Raw genomic sequence first — 22,325 nt, 5'->3', positions numbered from 1 at the left:
AACAAACCAGCTTTTCGTTGCTTAGGGCTTTCAAATTTATTTCTTACTTTTAGCCTGAAATATGGTTAAATGATATGGGTCCCAAATTCGGCCATAACAGATGAATGAATGAATGAATTACGGGTGACATGATTTAAAAAATCACTTTAAAATTTATTCCAGTTGAAAAGGATGCATATTGCTGCTGTTGGGATGGGAGAGCCCAATGCCTGTTGTGCCTACGAGGAAGAAAAGGAGCAAGCTAAAGTGGGCTGACTAAGGCTGAAGAACCTCTGCTAGGACACATGCTATGGCTGAAGAGAAAGGCTGAGGCAACGGATGGACACGGGTAGGAATGGCCAAAGACTTTTGCCATGGAGACGACCAGGCCCTGAGCAGACAGCAAGCAATATTGTCAGTGTCTTGAGATCAGCAAAGCAGCAGAGGTCTTGGGGCAGAAGGACTTCAGCTTGCAGACTAAGACAGCCCTACACACAAGTGAGGTCACGATGGACCGCCCTTGCTAGCTGGGGAAGAAATCCCAGGAGGACAGGCCATGACTGGGCGCTGTGTGGTGGCTGAGCAGCAGGGGAGTCAGGCCCTCCCAGAGACCGATGGAGCCTTTCTAGAGCTCGTGGAAGGCTCAGGACCCCACGGGTCTTGCCAGGTCAGGAGCTCTAGTGTGGCTCAGGTGGGCCCACACCCTCAGGCTGAGGTGGGCACAGGTGCGGCCGGGAAGCTGCCGGGGCCTTGTGGAGAGCGTCGGACACAGGCAGAGCCACTCCTGCACCCACACACCCTACTGTTTTTGACCACACACCTGGGGCAGGGGCCTAGACCCGTCCGGGACTCACCGGGGGCTGCCCCACCGAGTCTCCAGAACCTCCCCAAGAGCCAAGGTTGGACCTGCCCCCGAGAGGTGTCACTCACGTGCCCTGCAGGTGTCAAGGGCAGGACCTCGAGGGGAGTGACTTGGTCACGGAGACACGCTACCGGACACACACAAGTTAACCGAGGAGAGGTTTATCTCGGCTCGCACTTGGGAGAGGTTTCAGTGCCTAGTCAGCAGCTCGAAGGCAGCGCGGCATGGCAGAGGGGCCTGGCAGACAGAAAGCAGAGTCCAGGGAGCAGAGGCAGTGAGATGAAGGCTTCCGGGCCCTGAACCAGGCGATTTGTCTCAGCCCAGATCCCACCTCCTGACAACCCAGGTGTACCACGCCCATGAGGCCATCGCCTCCCAGAGGCGGCTTGTGAGTGCGTGAGGCTCTGCGGACAGGTAGCTCTAAACTGTCCCCAAGGGAGGGGGATGGGAGGGTGACCTTGGGGGCAGGAGGAGGGGCGCGCATCCCTGCAGGTCAGCTTCCCAAGCTGGAGCTCTCTCCTCCTGGGACCAGAGCAGGCGGGGCGTGCAGTGACACCGAGCGGCCACCGGAGGGCAGCAGAGCCCTGCGCTGAGATCCCGCACTCAGGTTGCCAGGGGAAAGAGAACATGTTCGTATATTCGTGCTTATTTCTACCACCTTATTCTGTCTTCCTCTCTGTCTTGCTTCCTCGAAGTAGGCTGGAAGCTTTTCGTTATTTCTTCAGAAGTAATTCACCTCACTGTTTCTTTTTCAGAGAGAGACAGAGAGAGAGAGAGAGAATAGGTCTTGCTCCGTGTCCGAGATCTGAGATTGCTGGGAAGCACCACCACACCTGACTTTTCCTTTACTCTTGCAGTTAGGAGTGATGTATCTGGTCTCTGGTTTTTCCGTAGTGACCTTAGATATCACACCCTGAACTTTTGCTTGTTAAATGTAGGTCTTTAAATTTCTTGATTAACTTTTGTTTGGAAGAGGTTTAGCTTCCAGGAAAACCGAGAGAATGCTGGCCTGGCACAGCTCTGAGCAAGGGCGGGCGGGGACCTGGGCTCCCCGGAGGGCGGAGCATCTCCAACAAGCACTCCTTACTCCTCTGCCTAGGAGGACCCTGCCCTTTCCCGGTTATCTGATGGTTTGTTCCTGGGGCCACAGTGACGCTCCCCCCCCCCCCCCGCAGGGATCATCGCCCTGAGGGCTCCGCTGGGCGCCTGAGCTGAGCTCGGCAGTGGCACAGGGGGTTCTCAAGTGAGCTGTTCGCCGCCCTGGCGCTCTGCCTTCCTGTGGCCCAGGGCCTTCCGCGCTTCCTTCCTTGTCCCGAAGGCCTCTCTCAGGGACCCCGGTGGCTGCGCCGAGCTGACAGGGAGAGTGCATTCTGCACCGCGCTGGTCCCGGCTTCCTCCCTTCCTGTTCGCCCGCGCTCTGAGCCGCTCTCCTGGCTTCCACACGGTCCTCGGCGTGGCAGTGTCCCCGCTGTCCTGGTCCGGGAGGAGGCCTGTAGGGGGGCCGCCTCTGCTGGGCTTCTGCACCCCGGAAGCTCCTCGCTCCCCTGGGTGCGGAAGGGCAGAGCGCGCAGTGAGCCCGCGCGGTGACCTTGGCCCCTGAGGTGCTGGGTCCCAGGCTGTGCGGGTGGTTCCAGCCCGGCCTGGCCGGGCCCCAGGAAGCACCGGGTCCCGCCTGAGGGGCTCCCCCTTTTCCGCCTCGCGGCCACGCGAGTGTGGACACCGGCGAGCCCGGAGCTGGGGCTAGTTTAGTGCATGGTGATAGGTATGGGTCTAGTTTGAATCTTTGGCAGGTTGAAATCCAGTTGTTCCAGCACCAGTTATTAAATAGGCTATCTTTCGGGGAGGAGGATTTTAGTGAAACTCAAAGAAGCTTAGATCACATGACAGCACCCACCACACCACATGACCTAGGAGTCCAGGTCAGGGTCCCCACGACAAGGAGGCACTAGGGATCATGGAACATCTTAGAAAAGAGCCTACAGTCCCAAGAGCTGACGGAGGAAAAGAGGCAGATTGGAGATGTCCAGAGGAAATTGCCAGCACCCTCTTACCACTTAGCTTGGCCACCCGGATGCAGTGCTCCACCACCCTGGCCCTGTCTCCAGCCCTCGTGCTGGGACCCCCAAAGCAGGAGGTGATGGTGCAGTTGGCCACGTGATTAAAATATGTGATAGTGGCCCGAACGGTGGGCGCCAGAGGTTCTTTGCCCCTTTTGTTTCTCCGGGTCCAGATGGAGCCCAGGCAGTCCCAGGGCAACACATTCTTGAACAGCTCCTGTGGAGGAAGACAGCATCCCACCACGGGCAGAACCCACCCCAGAGAGTCGATGGCTTCAGCCATCCACAGGCAGGTGGCCGTGGCCTGAGCTGGACATCAGGAAGCTGCAGATATGGACAGAGACTTCTGCAAATGGCCGGTTTTCCTCCACTGCCCACTAGTGATGTCCAACTCATGACCTAGGACCTAGCACTGACGTGAAGATCAGTGGCATTGTCCCCGTGCCCATCCTCCCAAACCTCCAGCACGAGCAGACATCTGAGTCCCGCTCATTCTGAGGTATTGTCTTCTTTCCAACCTCACCTGCCCTCTGCTCCTTTGCCCGCCCAGGTCAGTGGCACATTTCCTGGGACAGCTATGACTGGGGGCTCTGTGTGGGTGTGTGCTGTAGAACCCATGAATCTCAAATGCCTACAAAGTGATAAGGCTGGCCAGGTCTCCTGGGATGATGGCAAGGTGACACATGGTCCTGCCTGCACCTCAGGGCACACCCTCCTCGGCCAGTTGGTCTGAGTCCCCGCCGTGTTTCCCAATTGTCCAATCGAAGTTGACATCACAGTCACTGTGTGAAGCGGGCATGTGAGTGCCCTGTCTCTACTGTCGACCTCCACCCAAGGACAGGAGTGGCTTGGGGCTGAGACAAGTATAGGTGATGCAGTTCGTAGAAGCAGGAACTTTGATCTGGTCAACTGGGAATGTCAGGCCTGAGGAGATCAGTGCGAGAAGGATGGCTGTCCCCGGCCCGACCCCACCCCACCCCACCCCACCGAGCTCAGCTGCTCACCGAACCCATCAAGGTCAGCTGCTCTGCCAGCAGCTTGGGAGAGAAGGCTAAGCGCACCTTCTGCAAGGGCCTGTCCTTGTCAGCGGCAGCAGAGAGGCAGGAGTGCTGTGGAGCTGGCTTCTGCTTCTCTCCTGTCTCCAGAGGAGGCTCCTTCTCTGGTGCTGGCTCTGGCTGCAGAGCAGGCCCATGGTGTTCTGGACATGGAGCCGGAGCTAGGAGGAGGAAAGCTCAGCAGTGTCAGTCACTTGCCAGCTCCCTGCGGAGCATAGCAAAGACATCCTGGCCATTTGGGGGATTCCAATGCCCAAGCAAAAGCCATGAAAGCCTTCCGGACTGCTGTGGCCCTCACCATCTGTTTCGGCCTCGTGGGGCTCTAGCTATTCCACCTGAGCAAGGGGAAGGCACAAGGGAGGCTCCATGTCTGCTCCAGGTGAGTTCACTTGCAAGCCGGCCCTTTTGATCTTGATTTGGGGAATGTCCGGTGGATGGTGCCATTCGGACCAGGTTTCCAAAATGGGAGAGGTGGCGCCGGGGAGAGACGAGTGAGCAGCAGAGTCAGAGGCCCGGGCTTTTCTTCCACCCTGCCTCTCTGAGACAGCGTCGTGTCTTGTGTGGTCCTCTGTGCCTCGGTGTAGAGGAAAGCTGACCCCACCCCAAGCCCTCTGTGACTGTCCTAGCCTCGGCTGACTTTGTCCCACTAGGCTAATGCTAACATGGGTTTCCACTTCACACTGATGATCCTTTCCGAGCGAGGCAGGCACAAAACTCCGTGCACCTGAGCGCTCGGGGCTGGGCTCCAAGCCAAGTAGTCCAAAACAATCCGTACCCTAGCAGGCCGCAATGTTTGCTGTACCTCCAGCCATGAAGTGGGGGCTGCGGGGGGTTGGGGCGGCGGGACAGAGCTCTGACACCTCACAGCCTGACCCTGTCCAAGCAGGCCCCTTACATACCCTGAGCGCGAGGGGAAGCACTGCCCATGAGAGCTCACGGCTGGCACTGACGTCCAGGATGGGCACTGGGCTGCCTCTCTCACATGTGGGTTCCTCCTGAACATTAGCCGGAAACATCTGCGGCCAGAGCCGAGCCAAGGTCGGAAAAATCTCGGATTGCGGTCCTTTCTGTGGCTAGACCTTCGGGAAGCGGGAAAATGGCAACAGCTCATCCTCCCCTCTCCACTGTCTCCCTCCAAGGGGTCAGGACGGGAGACAGCTTCAGAAGTGCACCCAGCTTCGTTGTGTTCTAATACCAAGGAAGTGAGGTCGCATCCTCAAAGTTTCGCTACAGTTAGGGTGAGGAAGTGGCTTAGGACGAAGGGGCAAGGTGCAGTTTGGGTTGTGGTTTTTGTTGGGATTTGTTTGAGTTTTAGGAATACATTTAGGGTTCTATCATGGCTGAGGGTGGGAGATTCAGTGTTAGAAATTAGGCCTGCAGTTTACATTGTTGTTTATTTTTATTGTGCAGTTCACAATCACTTGAGGAGTGGCTACGTGTACATAACAGAGCTTGAAGGGCCGGGGATTTAGCTCAGTGGCACCATGCCTGCCTCACCAGCACAAGGTCCTGAGTTCAATCCCCGGTACCAAAAGAAGGAAAAACCAAAAATACCAAAACAACAACAACTCGTAGTACAGCTTATATACATGACGAGTTTTAGATTTATATACAACTAAGATGGCCACCCAGTTCTTCCATTTCCTGTTATTAATGTCATCCCTTAGTCTAGTACATCCTGTACAAGGAGTGAGCAGATATCGATGTATAATTACTACCGAAGATCCACCTTCACCACTTGCTCTCCACAACAATCTGCAGTCCCGTCCGGGCTGCCACATTGCACTTCATTGTTGCATCCCTCAGACGCCCCTTGACTGACGTTTTCACAAGTTTTCCTTTTTTCGTTTTGTATGAGCTGACAGTTTGGAGGATGACTGAGCTGATATCTTACAGAATGTCCCTCAATTTAAGTTTTCCTGACGTTTCCTTCCTGATTAGATGAGGGTTACATGTTTGGGTGCGTGGCTTTCTGCAGGTGTTCCATGTTCCTGACTGCACCCTCATGCTGGGTTCTCCAGTGCACCCTTGGCTGAACTCTCACAGCTGCATGCTCTGCCCTCTCAGGGACACCCAGCCTGGCCTGCCAGGCCTTCTTTGGAAATGTGGGCGGAAGCCTTCCTGACTCAACTCTTGTGTTCTGCATACCTGTGAAAACAGCACCCTGTAGATGACACAAAGTTCTACCACTGGCTCCAAGCAGTCCTTAGGCCTTTGTGCATCATGGCTGCAGAAGCCTCCATGGGCCTGGATGGCTGAGCACCGTGAACTGAATGAATCCCAGGGAACCCGCCGAGGTGGCCCTTCTCAAGCAGGGTGCCCTGGGGCTCTCCTCTCAAAACAAAGTCTTTCCCTTTTGCAACTGTGAGCCTTGGAAAGCTTGGGCCTTGTGGGTTCCTTATATGTCTTCAGGGCATCTTTTCCATTGTCCTATTGTAAAGTACTTGGATTCTTTTTAATGCTAATCTTTAATCCACCAGGCTGTCCATTGCTCCATCTTTACAGGCCTTTCTTGGGGGTGGGGGTGGGGGGCTGAAAAGTTTTCAAATGGGCTTTTGCTCCTCATTTTCCGCACAAACCTGGCTCAAAGTAGCAAGCAGCATCCATGCTACGGCCTGATATTTAGGCTACCTTGATATTTTCTCCATCAGATGAATGATCCTTCCACCCTTCGTATCAGTCTCACACAAATCTCAGGACATGAACACAATACAGTCCTATTTTCTGCTGGAGCACAACACACATGGCCTGGATCCAGCTGCCACTGGCATCCTTCTTCTCAACGGGAACCTCCTAAGTCTGGCCTTTCTCATCTGCAATCTCTCTGCACTCTGGTCTTCTGAGCTCGGACCAGAATCTTCCATCAAGCTCAGATGATAGCATTCTAGGGCTGCTTCCCCAGCTGGCACCTCCAAACCTTTCCAAACTGCTGTGGACCACTTCCACAGGCCTCTGAACCACCTGGTGAGGTACAGTCGCTGCAGTGACCAGACTTCTTCTACCAACATCTGTATCACCCACTTTCTTGTCCCTGAACACAATACTCAGCACTACACATTAAGGGAAGAGAGGTTTGTTTCAGCTCACATTTCAGTTCCTAGTTAGCTAGCTCCAGGATGGCAGGATGGCATGTCAGCGGTGCACATTGATAGAAATGCTGCTTGCCTGGTGGAGGCCAGGAGGCACATGGTAAAGTGTGGGCCAGGGAGCAAGATACACCCTCCCAGGTCACACCCGCGCTGACCCACCTCTTCCAACCAGGCCCACATCCTCACACCAAGCCTGGCGTAGCACCCCCATCACCCAGTCACCCTCTGGAAGCCCTCGCCTCTGGGTGCAAGGGGCTTGAGGGTGACATCCAGATAGAATCCATAACCTGTAGTTTCCATAAAAGGATGCCATTTCTGATAAGTGATCTAGAAGTGTTATAAGAAATCTAGGCAATATTTAGAGCATAAAACCTTACAATTTATTGAAGACAATTTTCTTTTCAGTAATGCACGTTATGATGGACAGAATGGGAGTTAGTACTGATGATGAGTCTTTATTTTCACGTTTTGCTCCAACGCCCTGTTCTGTTTGCAGTAGTAGTTTGGCCCTTGAAGTATTTATAACTGTGGAATGAGTGCACAGATGGGTTTCTGAACTGTGTTTCTTTCCTCATTTCTCTTTTGGTCACTTGTACCTGCATCAGCAGGAGATATTAATTTCACAGAAGCATTGACTAGTGATAATCAAGAACAGTGTGGCTATCAGGGCTATTTCAGCTTAGGTGATCTCAGACCGAATCAGGTGTGGATGTCAAGGATGTGTGTACGTGACATGTGTTTCACACCTAAATGTTTGAATTAGAAATGCAACAAAGAATGGAAGCTGGGACTGTATTGGGTGAGGATTTAGGCAACGTAACGTCTGAGGAAGAGGATGGGATGTGTACGTTTATGCCCAGGGACAGTTGGAACCGTGTAACAGACACTTTTTGTCACGCACAGTTGTAGGAACATCGCAGCTCATTTTGGGAGAACACCTCCACCTTCAACCCAAGACCTCCACTGTGTACATTTGGGAGGGGATTTTGTTTGGATTAAACCCAATGAGGATAGTCATTTCCATGGTTATACAGGTTGGTTATGACTAAATCCTTTACACAAACCCAATCAGAACAAACGTGAAGAATGTTATTTGAAATGATGGAAATGAGAGCCTTCTCATCTTGGGAAATCATCTGAGAGCGGCTACAGCCCGAGGGAAGCCTGGAATAGATAAGAGAAGGTATGCCGAAGAACCCAGAAGTGGAGCCAGGTCTGAGGAAGGAGAACAACACAGTGAATGCTGGAAGTTTTTTAATCCTTCCTGAAGTCAGATGTCAGAATTGAACAAACAAACCAGCTTTTCGTTGCTTAGGGCTTTCAAATTTATTTCTTACTTTTAGCCTGAAATATGGTTAAATGATATGGGTCCCAAATTCGGCCATAACAGATGAATGAATGAATGAATTACGGGTGACATGATTTAAAAAATCACTTTAAAATTTATTCCAGTTGAAAAGGATGCATATTGCTGCTGTTGGGATGGGAGAGCCCAATGCCTGTTGTGCCTGCGAGGAAGAAAAGGAGCAAGCTAAAGTGGGCTGACTAAGGCTGAAGAACCTCTGCTAGGACACATGCTATGGCTGAAGAGAAAGGCTGAGGCAACGGATGGACACGGGTAGGAATGGCCAAAGACTTTTGCCATGGAGACGACCAGGCCCTGAGCAGACAGCAAGCAATATTGTCAGTGTCTTGAGATCAGCAAAGCAGCAGAGGTCTTGGGGCAGAAGGACTTCAGCTTGCAGACTAAGACAGCCCTACACACAAGTGAGGTCACGATGGACCGCCCTTGCTAGCTGGGGAAGAAATCCCAGGAGGACAGGCCATGACTGGGCGCTGTGTGGTGGCTGAGCAGCAGGGGAGTCAGGCCCTCCCAGAGACCGATGGAGCCTTTCTAGAGCTCGTGGAAGGCTCAGGACCCCACGGGTCTTGCCAGGTCAGGAGCTCTAGTGTGGCTCAGGTGGGCCCACACCCTCAGGCTGAGGTGGGCACAGGTGCGGCCGGGAAGCTGCCGGGGCCTTGTGGAGAGCGTCGGACACAGGCAGAGCCACTCCTGCACCCACACACCCTACTGTTTTTGACCACACACCTGGGGCAGGGGCCTAGACCCGTCCGGGACTCACCGGGGGCTGCCCCACCGAGTCTCCAGAACCTCCCCAAGAGCCAAGGTTGGACCTGCCCCCGAGAGGTGTCACTCACGTGCCCTGCAGGTGTCAAGGGCAGGACCTCGAGGGGAGTGACTTGGTCACGGAGACACGCTACCGGACACACACAAGTTAACCGAGGAGAGGTTTATCTCGGCTCGCACTTGGGAGAGGTTTCAGTGCCTAGTCAGCAGCTCGAAGGCAGCGCGGCATGGCAGAGGGGCCTGGCAGACAGAAAGCAGAGTCCAGGGAGCAGAGGCAGTGAGATGAAGGCTTCCGGGCCCTGAACCAGGCGATTTGTCTCAGCCCAGATCCCACCTCCTGACAACCCAGGTGTACCACGCCCATGAGGCCATCACCTCCCAGAGGCGGCTTGTGAGTGCGTGAGGCTCTGCGGACAGGTAGCTCTAAACTGTCCCCAAGGGAGGGGGATGGGAGGGTGACCTTGGGGGCAGGAGGAGGGGCGCGCATCCCTGCAGGTCAGCTTCCCAAGCTGGAGCTCTCTCCTCCTGGGACCAGAGCAGGCGGGGCGTGCAGTGACACCGAGCGGCCACCGGAGGGCAGCAGAGCCCTGCGCTGAGATCCCGCACTCAGGTTGCCAGGGGAAAGAGAACATGTTCGTATATTCGTGCTTATTTCTACCACCTTATTCTGTCTTCCTCTCTGTCTTGCTTCCTCGAAGTAGGCTGGAAGCTTTTCGTTATTTCTTCAGAAGTAATTCACCTCACTGTTTCTTTTTCAGAGAGAGACAGAGAGAGAGAGAGAGAATAGGTCTTGCTCCGTGTCCGAGATCTGAGATTGCTGGGAAGCACCACCACACCTGACTTTTCCTTTTCTCTTGCAGTTAGGAGTGATGTATCTGGTCTCTGGTTTTTCCGTAGTGACCTTAGATATCACACCCTGAACTTTTGCTTGTTAAATGTAGGTCTTTAAATTTCTTGATTAACTTTTGTTGGGAAGAGGTTTAGCTTCCAGGAAAACCGAGAGAATGCTGGCCTGGCACAGCTCTGAGCAAGGGCGGGCGGGGACCTGGGCTCCCCGGAGGGCGGAGCATCTCCAACAAGCACTCCTTACTCCTCTGCCTAGGAGGACCCTGCCCTTTCCCGGTTATCTGATGGTTTGTTCCTGGGGCCACAGTGACGCTCCCCCCCCCCCCCCGCAGGGATCATCGCCCTGAGGGCTCCGCTGGGCGCCTGAGCTGAGCTCGGCAGTGGCACAGGGGGTTCTCAAGTGAGCTGTTCGCCGCCCTGGCGCTCTGCCTTCCTGTGGCCCAGGGCCTTCCGCGCTTCCTTCCTTGTCCCGAAGGCCTCTCTCAGGGACCCCGGTGGCTGCGCCGAGCTGACAGGGAGAGTGCATTCTGCACCGCGCTGGTCCCGGCTTCCTCCCTTCCTGTTCGCCCGCGCTCTGAGCCGCTCTCCTGGCTTCCACACGGTCCTCGGCGTGGCAGTGTCCCCGCTGTCCTGGTCCGGGAGGAGGCCTGTAGGGGGGCCGCCTCTGCTGGGCTTCTGCACCCCGGAAGCTCCTCGCTCCCCTGGGTGCGGAAGGGCAGAGCGCGCAGTGAGCCCGCGCGGTGACCTTGGCCCCTGAGGTGCTGGGTCCCAGGCTGTGCGGGTGGTTCCAGCCCGGCCTGGCCGGGCCCCAGGAAGCACCGGGTCCCGCCTGAGGGGCTCCCCCTTTTCCGCCTCGCGGCCACGCGAGTGTGGACACCGGCGAGCCCGGAGCTGGGGCTAGTTTAGTGCATGGTGATAGGTATGGGTCTAGTTTGAATCTTTGGCAGGTTGAAATCCAGTTGTTCCAGCACCAGTTATTAAATAGGCTATCTTTCGGGGAGGAGGATTTTAGTGAAACTCAAAGAAGCTTAGATCACATGACAGCACCCACCACACCACATGACCTAGGAGTCCAGGTCAGGGTCCCCACGACAAGGAGGCACTAGGGATCATGGAACATCTTAGAAAAGAGCCTACAGTCCCAAGAGCTGACGGAGGAAAAGAGGCAGATTGGAGATGTCCAGAGGAAATTGCCAGCACCCTCTTACCACTTAGCTTGGCCACCCGGATGCAGTGCTCCACCACCCTGGCCCTGTCTCCAGCCCTCGTGCTGGGACCCCCAAAGCAGGAGGTGATGGTGCAGTTGGCCACGTGATTAAAATATGTGATAGTGGCCCGAACGGTGGGCGCCAGAGGTTCTTTGCCCCTTTTGTTTCTCCGGGTCCAGATGGAGCCCAGGCAGTCCCAGGGCAACACATTCTTGAACAGCTCCTGTGGAGGAAGACAGCATCCCACCACGGGCAGAACCCACCCCAGAGAGTCGATGGCTTCAGCCATCCACAGGCAGGTGGCCGTGGCCTGAGCTGGACATCAGGAAGCTGCAGATATGGACAGAGACTTCTGCAAATGGCCGGTTTTCCTCCACTGCCCACTAGTGATGTCCAACTCATGACCTAGGACCTAGCACTGACGTGAAGATCAGTGGCATTGTCCCCGTGCCCATCCTCCCAAACCTCCAGCACGAGCAGACATCTGAGTCCCGCTCATTCTGAGGTATTGTCTTCTTTCCAACCTCACCTGCCCTCTGCTCCTTTGCCCGCCCAGGTCAGTGGCACATTTCCTGGGACAGCTATGACTGGGGGCTCTGTGTGGGTGTGTGCTGTAGAACCCATGAATCTCAAATGCCTACAAAGTGATAAGGCTGGCCAGGTCTCCTGGGATGATGGCAAGGTGACACATGGTCCTGCCTGCACCTCAGGGCACACCCTCCTCGGCCAGTTGGTCTGAGTCCCCGCCGTGTTTCCCAATTGTCCAATCGAAGTTGACATCACAGTCACTGTGTGAAGCGGGCATGTGAGTGCCCTGTCTCTACTGTCGACCTCCACCCAAGGACAGGAGTGGCTTGGGGCTGAGACAAGTATAGGTGATGCAGTTCGTAGAAGCAGGAACTTTGATCTGGTCAACTGGGAATGTCAGGCCTGAGGAGATCAGTGCGAGAAGGATGGCTGTCCCCGGCCCGACCCCACCCCACCCCACCCCACCGAGCTCAGCTGCTCACCGAACCCATCAAGGTCAGCTGCTCTGCCAGCAGCTTGGGAGAGAAGGCTAAGCGCACCTTCTGCAAGGGCCTGTCCTTGTCAGCGGCAGCAGAGAGGCAGGAGTGCTGTGGAGCTGGCTTCTGCTTCTCTCCTGTCTCCAGAGGAGGCTCCTTCTCTGGTGCTGGCTCTGGCTGCAGAGCAGGCCCATGGTGTTCTGGACATGGAGCCGGAGCTAGGAGGAGGAAAGCTCAGCAGTGTCAGTCACTTGCCAGCTCCCTGCGGAGCATAGCAAAGACATCCTGGCCATTTGGGGGATTCCAATGCCCAAGCAAAAGCCATGAAAGCCTTCCGGACTGCTGTGGCCCTCACCATCTGTTTCGGCCTCGTGGGGCTCTAGCTATTCCACCTGAGCAAGGGGAAGGCACAAGGGAGGCTCCATGTCTGCTCCAGGTGAGTTCACTTGCAAGCCGGCCCTTTTGATCTTGATTTGGGGAATGTCCGGTGGATGGTGCCATTCGGACCAGGTTTCCAAAATGGGAGAGGTGGCGCCGGGGAGAGACGAGTGAGCAGCAGAGTCAGAGGCCCGGGCTTTTCTTCCACCCTGCCTCTCTGAGACAGCGTCGTGTCTTGTGTGGTCCTCTGTGCCTCGGTGTAGAGGAAAGCTGACCCCACCCCAAGCCCTCTGTGACTGTCCTAGCCTCGGCTGACTTTGTCCCACTAGGCTAATGCTAACATGGGTTTCCACTTCACACTGATGATCCTTTCCGAGCGAGGCAGGCACAAAACTCCGTGCACCTGAGCGCTCGGGGCTGGGCTCCAAGCCAAGTAGTCCAAAACAATCCGTACCCTAGCAGGCCGCAATGTTTGCTGTACCTCCAGCCATGAAGTGGGGGCTGCGGGGGGTTGGGGCGGCGGGACAGAGCTCTGACACCTCACAGCCTGACCCTGTCCAAGCAGGCCCCTTACATACCCTGAGCGCGAGGGGAAGCACTGCCCATGAGAGCTCACGGCTGGCACTGACGTCCAGGATGGGCACTGGGCTGCCTCTCTCACATGTGGGTTCCTCCTGAACATTAGCCGGAAACATCTGCGGCCAGAGCCGAGCCAAGGTCGGAAAAATCTCGGATTGCGGTCCTTTCTGTGGCTAGACCTTCGGGAAGCGGGAAAATGGCAACAGCTCATCCTCCCCTCTCCACTGTCTCCCTCCAAGGGGTCAGGACGGGAGACAGCTTCAGAAGTGCACCCAGCTTCGTTGTGTTCTAATACCAAGGAAGTGAGGTCGCATCCTCAAAGTTTCGCTACAGTTAGGGTGAGGAAGTGGCTTAGGACGAAGGGGCAAGGTGCAGTTTGGGTTGTGGTTTTTGTTGGGATTTGTTTGAGTTTTAGGAATACATTTAGGGTTCTATCATGGCTGAGGGTGGGAGATTCAGTGTTAGAAATTAGGCCTGCAGTTTACATTGTTGTTTATTTTTATTGTGCAGTTCACAATCACTTGAGGAGTGGCTACGTGTACATAACAGAGCTTGAAGGGCCGGGGATTTAGCTCAGTGGCACCATGCCTGCCTCACCAGCACAAGGTCCTGAGTTCAATCCCCGGTACCAAAAGAAGGAAAAACCAAAAATACCAAAACAACAACAACTCGTAGTACAGCTTATATACATGACGAGTTTTAGATTTATATACAACTAAGATGGCCACCCAGTTCTTCCATTTCCTGTTATTAATGTCATCCCTTAGTCTAGTACATCCTGTACAAGGAGTGAGCAGATATCGATGTATAATTACTACCGAAGATCCACCTTCACCACTTGCTCTCCACAACAATCTGCAGTCCCGTCCGGGCTGCCACATTGCACTTCATTGTTGCATCCCTCAGACGCCCCTTGACTGACGTTTTCACAAGTTTTCCTTTTTTCGTTTTGTATGAGCTGACAGTTTGGAGGATGACTGAGCTGATATCTTACAGAATGTCCCTCAATTTAAGTTTTCCTGACGTTTCCTTCCTGATTAGATGAGGGTTACATGTTTGGGTGCGTGGCTTTCTGCAGGTGTTCCATGTTCCTGACTGCACCCTCATGCTGGGTTCTCCAGTGCACCCTTGGCTGAACTCTCACAGCTGCATGCTCTGCCCTCTCAGGGACACCCAGCCTGGCCTGCCAGGCCTTCTTTGGAAATGTGGGCGGAAGCCTTCCTGACTCAACTCTTGTGTTCTGCATACCTGTGAAAACAGCACCCTGTAGATGACACAAAGTTCTACCACTGGCTCCAAGCAGTCCTTAGGCCTTTGTGCATCATGGCTGCAGAAGCCTCCATGGGCCTGGATGGCTGAGCACCGTGAACTGAATGAATCCCAGGGAACCCGCCGAGGTGGCCCTTCTCAAGCAGGGTGCCCTGGGGCTCTCCTCTCAAAACAAAGTCTTTCCCTTTTGCAACTGTGAGCCTTGGAAAGCTTGGGCCTTGTGGGTTCCTTATATGTCTTCAGGGCATCTTTTCCATTGTCCTATTGTAAAGTACTTGGATTCTTTTTAATGCTAATCTTTAATCCACCAGGCTGTCCATTGCTCCATCTTTACAGGCCTTTCTTGGGGGTGGGGGTGGGGGGCTGAAAAGTTTTCAAATGGGCTTTTGCTCCTCATTTTCCGCACAAACCTGGCTCAAAGTAGCAAGCAGCATCCATGCTACGGCCTGATATTTAGGCTACCTTGATATTTTCTCCATCAGATGAATGATCCTTCCACCCTTCGTATCAGTCTCACACAAATCTCAGGACATGAACACAATACAGTCCTATTTTCTGCTGGAGCACAACACACATGGCCTGGATCCAGCTGCCACTGGCATCCTTCTTCTCAACGGGAACCTCCTAAGTCTGGCCTTTCTCATCTGCAATCTCTCTGCACTCTGGTCTTCTGAGCTCGGACCAGAATCTTCCATCAAGCTCAGATGATAGCATTCTAGGGCTGCTTCCCCAGCTGGCACCTCCAAACCTTTCCAAACTGCTGTGGACCACTTCCACAGGCCTCTGAACCACCTGGTGAGGTACAGTCGCTGCAGTGACCAGACTTCTTGTACCAACATCTGTATCACCCACTTTCTTGTCCCTGAACACAATACTCAGCACTACACATTAAGGGAAGAGAGGTTTGTTTCAGCTCACATTTCAGTTCCTAGTTAGCTAGCTCCAGGATGGCAGGATGGCATGTCAGAGGTGCACATTGATAGAAATGCTGCTTGCCTGGTGGAGGCCAGGAGGCACATGGTAAAGTGTGGGCCAGGGAGCAAGATACACCCTCCCAGGTCACACCCGCGCTGACCCACCTCTTCCAACCAGGCCCACATCCTCACACCAAGCCTGGCGTAGCACCCCCATCACCCAGTCACCCTCTGGAAGCCCTCGCCTCTGGGTGCAAGGGGCTTGAGGGTGACATCCAGATAGAATCCATAACCTGTAGTTTCCATAAAAGGATGCCATTTCTGATAAGTGATCTAGAAGTGTTATAAGAAATCTAGGCAATATTTAGAGCATAAAACCTTACAATTTATTGAAGACAATTTTCTTTTCAGTAATGCACGTTATGATGGACAGAATGGGAGTTAGTACTGATGATGAGTCTTTATTTTCACGTTTTGCTCCAACGCCCTGTTCTGTTTGCAGTAGTAGTTTGGCCCTTGAAGTATTTATAACTGTGGAATGAGTGCACAGATGGGTTTCTGAACTGTGTTTCTTTCCTCATTTCTCTTTTGGTCACTTGTACCTGCATCAGCAGGAGATATTAATTTCACAGAAGCATTGACTAGTGATAATCAAGAACAGTGTGGCTATCAGGGCTATTTCAGCTTAGGTGATCTCAGACCGAATCAGGTGTGGATGTCAAGGATGTGTGTACGTGACATGTGTTTCACACCTAAATGTTTGAATTAGAAATGCAACAAAGAATGGAAGCTGGGACTGTATTGGGTGAGGATTTAGGCAACGTAATGTCTGAGGAAGAGGATGGGATGTGTACGTTTATGCCCAGGGACAGTTGGAACCGTGTAACAGACACTTTTTGTCACGCACAGTTGTAGGAACATCGCAGCTCATTTTGGGAGAACACCTCCACCTTCAACCCAAGACCTCCACTGTGTACATTTGGGAGGGGATTTTGTTTGGATTAAACCCAATGAGGATAGTCATTTCCATGGTTATACAGGTTGGTTATGACTAAATCCTTTACACAAACCCAATCAGAACAAACGTGAAGAATGTTATTTGAAATGATGGAAATGAGAGCCTTCTCATCTTGGGAAATCATCTGAGAGCTGCTACAGCCCGAGGGAAGCCTGGAATAGATAAGAGAAGGTATGCCGAAGAACCCAGAAGTGGAGCCAGGTCTGAGGAAGGAGAACAACACAGTGAATGCTGGAAGTTTTTTAATCCTTCCTGAAGTCAGATGTCAGAATTGAACAAACAAACCAGCTTTTCGTTGCTTAGGGCTTTCAAATTTATTTCTTACTTTTAGCCTGAAATATGGTTAAATGATATGGGTCCCAAATTCGGCCATAACAGATGAATGAATGAATGAATTACGGGTGACATGATTTAAAAAATCACTTTAAAATTTATTCCAGTTGAAAAGGATGCATATTGCTGCTGTTGGGATGGGAGAGCCCAATGCCTGTTGTGCCTACGAGGAAGAAAAGGAGCAAGCTAAAGTGGGCTGACTAAGGCTGAAGAACCTCTGCTAGGACACATGCTATGGCTGAAGAGAAAGGCTGAGGCAACGGATGGACACGGGTAGGAATGGCCAAAGACTTTTGCCATGGAGACGACCAGGCCCTGAGCAGACAGCAAGCAATATTGTCAGTGTCTTGAGATCAGCAAAGCAGCAGAGGTCTTGGGGCAGAAGGACTTCAGCTTGCAGACTAAGACAGCCCTACACACAAGTGAGGTCACAATGGACCGCCCTTGCTAGCTGGGGAAGAAATCCCAGGAGGACAGGCCATGACTGGGCGCTGTGTGGTGGCTGAGCAGCAGGGGAGTCAGGCCCTCCCAGAGACCGATGGAGCCTTTCTAGAGCTCGTGGAAGGCTCAGGACCCCACGGGTCTTGCCAGGTCAGGAGCTCTAGTGTGGCTCAGGTGGGCCCACACCCTCAGGCTGAGGTGGGCACAGGTGCGGCCGGGAAGCTGCCGGGGCCTTGTGGAGAGCGTCGGACACAGGCAGAGCCACTCCTGCACCCACACACCCTACTGTTTTTGACCACACACCTGGGGCAGGGGCCTAGACCCGTCCGGGACTCACCGGGGGCTGCCCCACCGAGTCTCCAGAACCTCCCCAAGAGCCAAGGTTGGACCTGCCCCCGAGAGGTGTCACTCACGTGCCCTGCAGGTGTCAAGGGCAGGACCTCGAGGGGAGTGACTTGGTCACGGAGACACGCTACCGGACACACACAAGTTAACCGAGGAGAGGTTTATCTCGGCTCGCACTTGGGAGAGGTTTCAGTGCCTAGTCAGCAGCTCGAAGGCAGCGCGGCATGGCAGAGGGGCCTGGCAGACAGAAAGCAGAGTCCAGGGAGCAGAGGCAGTGAGATGAAGGCTTCCGGGCCCTGAACCAGGCGATTTGTCTCAGCCCAGATCCCACCTCCTGACAACCCAGGTGTACCACGCCCATGAGGCCATCACCTCCCAGAGGCGGCTTGTGAGTGCGTGAGGCTCTGCGGACAGGTAGCTCTAAACTGTCCCCAAGGGAGGGGGATGGGAGGGTGACCTTGGGGGCAGGAGGAGGGGCGCGCATCCCTGCAGGTCAGCTTCCCAAGCTGGAGCTCTCTCCTCCTGGGACCAGAGCAGGCGGGGCGTGCAGTGACACCGAGCGGCCACCGGAGGGCAGCAGAGCCCTGCGCTGAGATCCCGCACTCAGGTTGCCAGGGGAAAGAGAACATGTTCGTATATTCGTGCTTATTTCTACCACCTTATTCTGTCTTCCTCTCTGTCTTGCTTCCTCGAAGTAGGCTGGAAGCTTTTCGTTATTTCTTCAGAAGTGATTCACCTCACTGTTTCTTTTTCAGAGAGAGACAGAGAGAGAGAGAGAGAATAGGTCTTGCTCCGTGTCCGAGATCTGAGATTGCTGGGAAGCACCACCACACCTGACTTTTCCTTTTCTCTTGCAGTTAGGAGTGATGTATCTGGTCTCTGGTTTTTCCGTAGTGACCTTAGATATCACACCCTGAACTTTTGCTTGTTAAATGTAGGTCTTTAAATTTCTTGATTAACTTTTGTTTGGAAGAGGTTTAGCTTCCAGGAAAACCGAGAGAATGCTGGCCTGGCACAGCTCTGAGCAAGGGCGGGCGGGGACCTGGGCTCCCCGGAGGGCGGAGCATCTCCAACAAGCACTCCTTACTCCTCTGCCTAGGAGGACCCTGCCCTTTCCCGGTTATCTGATGGTTTGTTCCTGGGGCCACAGTGACGCCCCCCCCCCCCCCGCCGCAGGGATCATCGCCCTGAGGGCTCCGCTGGGCGCCTGAGCTGAGCTCGGCAGTGGCACAGGGGGGTCTCAAGTGAGCTGTTCGCCGCCCTGGCGCTCTGCCTTCCTGTGGCCCAGGGCCTTCCGCGCTTCCTTCCTTGTCCCGAAGGCCTCTCTCAGGGACCCCGGTGGCTGCGCCGAGCTGACAGGGAGAGTGCATTCTGCGCCGCGCTGGTCCCGGCTTCCTCCCTTCCTGTTCGCCCGCGCTCTGAGCCGCTCTCCTGGCTTCCACACGGTCCTCGGCGTGGCAGTGTCCCCGCTGTCCTGGTCCGGGAGGAGGCCTGTAGGGGGGCCGCCTCTGCTGGGCTTCTGCACCCCGGAAGCTCCTCGCTCCCCTGGGTGCGGAAGGGCAGAGCGCGCAGTGAGCCCGCGCGGTGACCTTGGCCCCTGAGGTGCTGGGTCCCAGGCTGTGCGGGTGGTTCCAGCCCGGCCTGGCCGGGCCCCAGGAAGCACCGGGTCCCGCCTGAGGGGCTCCCCCTTTTCCGCCTCGCGGCCACGCGAGTGTGGACACCGGCGAGCCCGGAGCTGGGGCTAGTTTAGTGCATGGTGATAGGTATGGGTCTAGTTTGAATCTTTGGCAGGTTGAAATCCAGTTGTTCCAGCACCAGTTATTAAATAGGCTATCTTTCGGGGAGGAGGATTTTAGTGAAACTCAAAGAAGCTTAGATCACATGACAGCACCCACCACACCACATGACCTAGGAGTCCAGGTCAGGGTCCCCACGACAAGGAGGCACTAGGGATCATGGAACATCTTAGAAAAGAGCCTACAGTCCCAAGAGCTGACGGAGGAAAAGAGGCAGATTGGAGATGTCCAGAGGAAATTGCCAGCACCCTCTTACCACTTAGCTTGGCCACCCGGATGCAGTGCTCCACCACCCTGGCCCTGTCTCCAGCCCTCGTGCTGGGACCCCCAAAGCAGGAGGTGATGGTGCAGTTGGCCACGTGATTAAAATATGTGATAGTGGCCCGAACGGTGGGCGCCAGAGGTTCTTTGCCCCTTTTGTTTCTCCGGGTCCAGATGGAGCCCAGGCAGTCCCAGGGCAACACATTCTTGAACAGCTCCTGTGGAGGAAGACAGCATCCCACCACGGGCAGAACCCACCCCAGAGAGTCGATGGCTTCAGCCATCCACAGGCAGGTGGCCGTGGCCTGAGCTGGACATCAGGAAGCTGCAGATATGGACAGAGACTTCTGCAAATGGCCGGTTTTCCTCCACTGCCCACTAGTGATGTCCAACTCATGACCTAGGACCTAGCACTGACGTGAAGATCAGTGGCATTGTCCCCGTGCCCATCCTCCCAAACCTCCAGCACGAGCAGACATCTGAGTCCCGCTCATTCTGAGGTATTGTCTTCTTTCCAACCTCACCTGCCCTCTGCTCCTTTGCCCGCCCAGGTCAGTGGCACATTTCCTGGGACAGCTATGACTGGGGGCTCTGTGTGGGTGTGTGCTGTAGAACCCATGAATCTCAAATGCCTACAAAGTGATAAGGCTGGCCAGGTCTCCTGGGATGATGGCAAGGTGACACATGGTCCTGCCTGCACCTCAGGGCACACCCTCCTCGGCCAGTTGGTCTGAGTCCCCGCCGTGTTTCCCAATTGTCCAATCGAAGTTGACATCACAGTCACTGTGTGAAGCGGGCATGTGAGTGCCCTGTCTCTACTGTCGACCTCCACCCAAGGACAGGAGTGGCTTGGGGCTGAGACAAGTATAGGTGATGCAGTTCGTAGAAGCAGGAACTTTGATCTGGTCAACTGGGAATGTCAGGCCTGAGGAGATCAGTGCGAGAAGGATGGCTGTCCCCGGCCCGACCCCACCCCACCCCACCCCACCGAGCTCAGCTGCTCACCGAACCCATCAAGGTCAGCTGCTCTGCCAGCAGCTTGGGAGAGAAGGCTAAGCGCACCTTCTGCAAGGGCCTGTCCTTGTCAGCGGCAGCAGAGAGGCAGGAGTGCTGTGGAGCTGGCTTCTGCTTCTCTCCTGTCTCCAGAGGAGGCTCCTTCTCTGGTGCTGGCTCTGGCTGCAGAGCAGGCCCATGGTGTTCTGGACATGGAGCCGGAGCTAGGAGGAGGAAAGCTCAGCAGTGTCAGTCACTTGCCAGCTCCCTGCGGAGCATAGCAAAGACATCCTGGCCATTTGGGGGATTCCAATGCCCAAGCAAAAGCCATGAAAGCCTTCCGGACTGCTGTGGCCCTCACCATCTGTTTCGGCCTCGTGGGGCTCTAGCTATTCCACCTGAGCAAGGGGAAGGCACAAGGGAGGCTCCATGTCTGCTCCAGGTGAGTTCACTTGCAAGCCGGCCCTTTTGATCTTGATTTGGGGAATGTCCGGTGGATGGTGCCATTCGGACCAGGTTTCCAAAATGGGAGAGGTGGCGCCGGGGAGAGACGAGTGAGCAGCAGAGTCAGAGGCCCGGGCTTTTCTTCCACCCTGCCTCTCTGAGACAGCGTCGTGTCTTGTGTGGTCCTCTGTGCCTCGGTGTAGAGGAAAGCTGACCCCACCCCAAGCCCTCTGTGACTGTCCTAGCCTCGGCTGACTTTGTCCCACTAGGCTAATGCTACCATGGGTTTCCACTTCACACTGATGATCCTTTCCGAGCGAGGCAGGCACAAAACTCCGTGCACCTGAGCGCTCGGGGCTGGGCTCCAAGCCAAGTAGTCCAAAACAATCCGTACCCTAGCAGGCCGCAATGTTTGCTGTACCTCCAGCCATGAAGTGGGGGCTGCGGGGGGTTGGGGCGGCGGGACAGAGCTCTGACACCTCACAGCCTGACCCTGTCCAAGCAGGCCCCTTACATACCCTGAGCGCGAGGGGAAGCACTGCCCATGAGAGCTCACGGCTGGCACTGACGTCCAGGATGGGCACTGGGCTGCCTCTCTCACATGTGGGTTCCTCCTGAACATTAGCCGGAAACATCTGCGGCCAGAGCCGAGCCAAGGTCGGAAAAATCTCGGATTGCGGTCCTTTCTGTGGCTAGACCTTCGGGAAGCGGGAAAATGGCAACAGCTCATCCTCCCCTCTCCACTGTCTCCCTCCAAGGGGTCAGGACGGGAGACAGCTTCAGAAGTGCACCCAGCTTCGTTGTGTTCTAATACCAAGGAAGTGAGGTCGCATCCTCAAAGTTTCGCTACAGTTAGGGTGAGGAAGTGGCTTAGGACGAAGGGGCAAGGTGCAGTTTGGGTTGTGGTTTTTGTTGGGATTTGTTTGAGTTTTAGGAATACATTTAGGGTTCTATCATGGCTGAGGGTGGGAGATTCAGTGTTAGAAATTAGGCCTGCAGTTTACATTGTTGTTTATTTTTATTGTGCAGTTCACAATCACTTGAGGAGTGGCTACGTGTACATAACAGAGCTTGAAGGGCCGGGGATTTAGCTCAGTGGCACCATGCCTGCCTCACCAGCACAAGGTCCTGAGTTCAATCCCCGGTACCAAAAGAAGGAAAAACCAAAAATACCAAAACAACAACAACTCGTAGTACAGCTTATATACATGACGAGTTTTAGATTTATATACAACTAAGATGGCCACCCAGTTCTTCCATTTCCTGTTATTAATGTCATCCCTTAGTCTAGTACATCCTGTACAAGGAGTGAGCAGATATCGATGT

General features: G+C 54.5%; 1 long non-coding RNA gene across 15 annotated transcripts; it reads right to left on the bottom strand.

Annotated features, from left to right (window-relative positions):
* Window positions 1-11: 11 nt before the first annotated feature.
* On the bottom strand, window positions 12-21,106 carry LOC147828101 (uncharacterized). Of its 15 annotated transcripts, none has more exons than XR_015451272.1 (5): window positions 20,917-21,106; window positions 20,625-20,779; window positions 12,292-20,487; window positions 3,960-12,154; window positions 12-3,822 (listed from the first exon to the last, which is right to left on the bottom strand). It is a non-coding gene; the product is annotated as an uncharacterized LOC147828101 (long non-coding RNA). The 15 variants fall into 15 exon arrangements; XR_015451279.1 differs by lacking the exon at window positions 20,917-21,106 and having other exon boundaries at window positions 12-218; window positions 910-3,822; window positions 20,625-20,776; XR_015451274.1 differs by lacking the exon at window positions 20,917-21,106 and having other exon boundaries at window positions 3,960-4,114; window positions 4,252-12,154; window positions 20,625-20,776.
* Between the last annotated feature and the right edge of the window lie 1,219 nt (window positions 21,107-22,325).

This window comes from Heterocephalus glaber, unplaced genomic scaffold, assembly GCF_053883595.1.
Source record: "Heterocephalus glaber isolate CG9 unplaced genomic scaffold, H.glaber_assembly_v1.0 deba00001303, whole genome shotgun sequence".
Classification (NCBI taxonomy): Eukaryota; Metazoa; Chordata; class Mammalia; order Rodentia; family Bathyergidae; genus Heterocephalus; species Heterocephalus glaber.
Note: the sequence above shows the minus strand (reverse complement) of the source record. Positions and strands in the feature narration are given on the sequence as shown.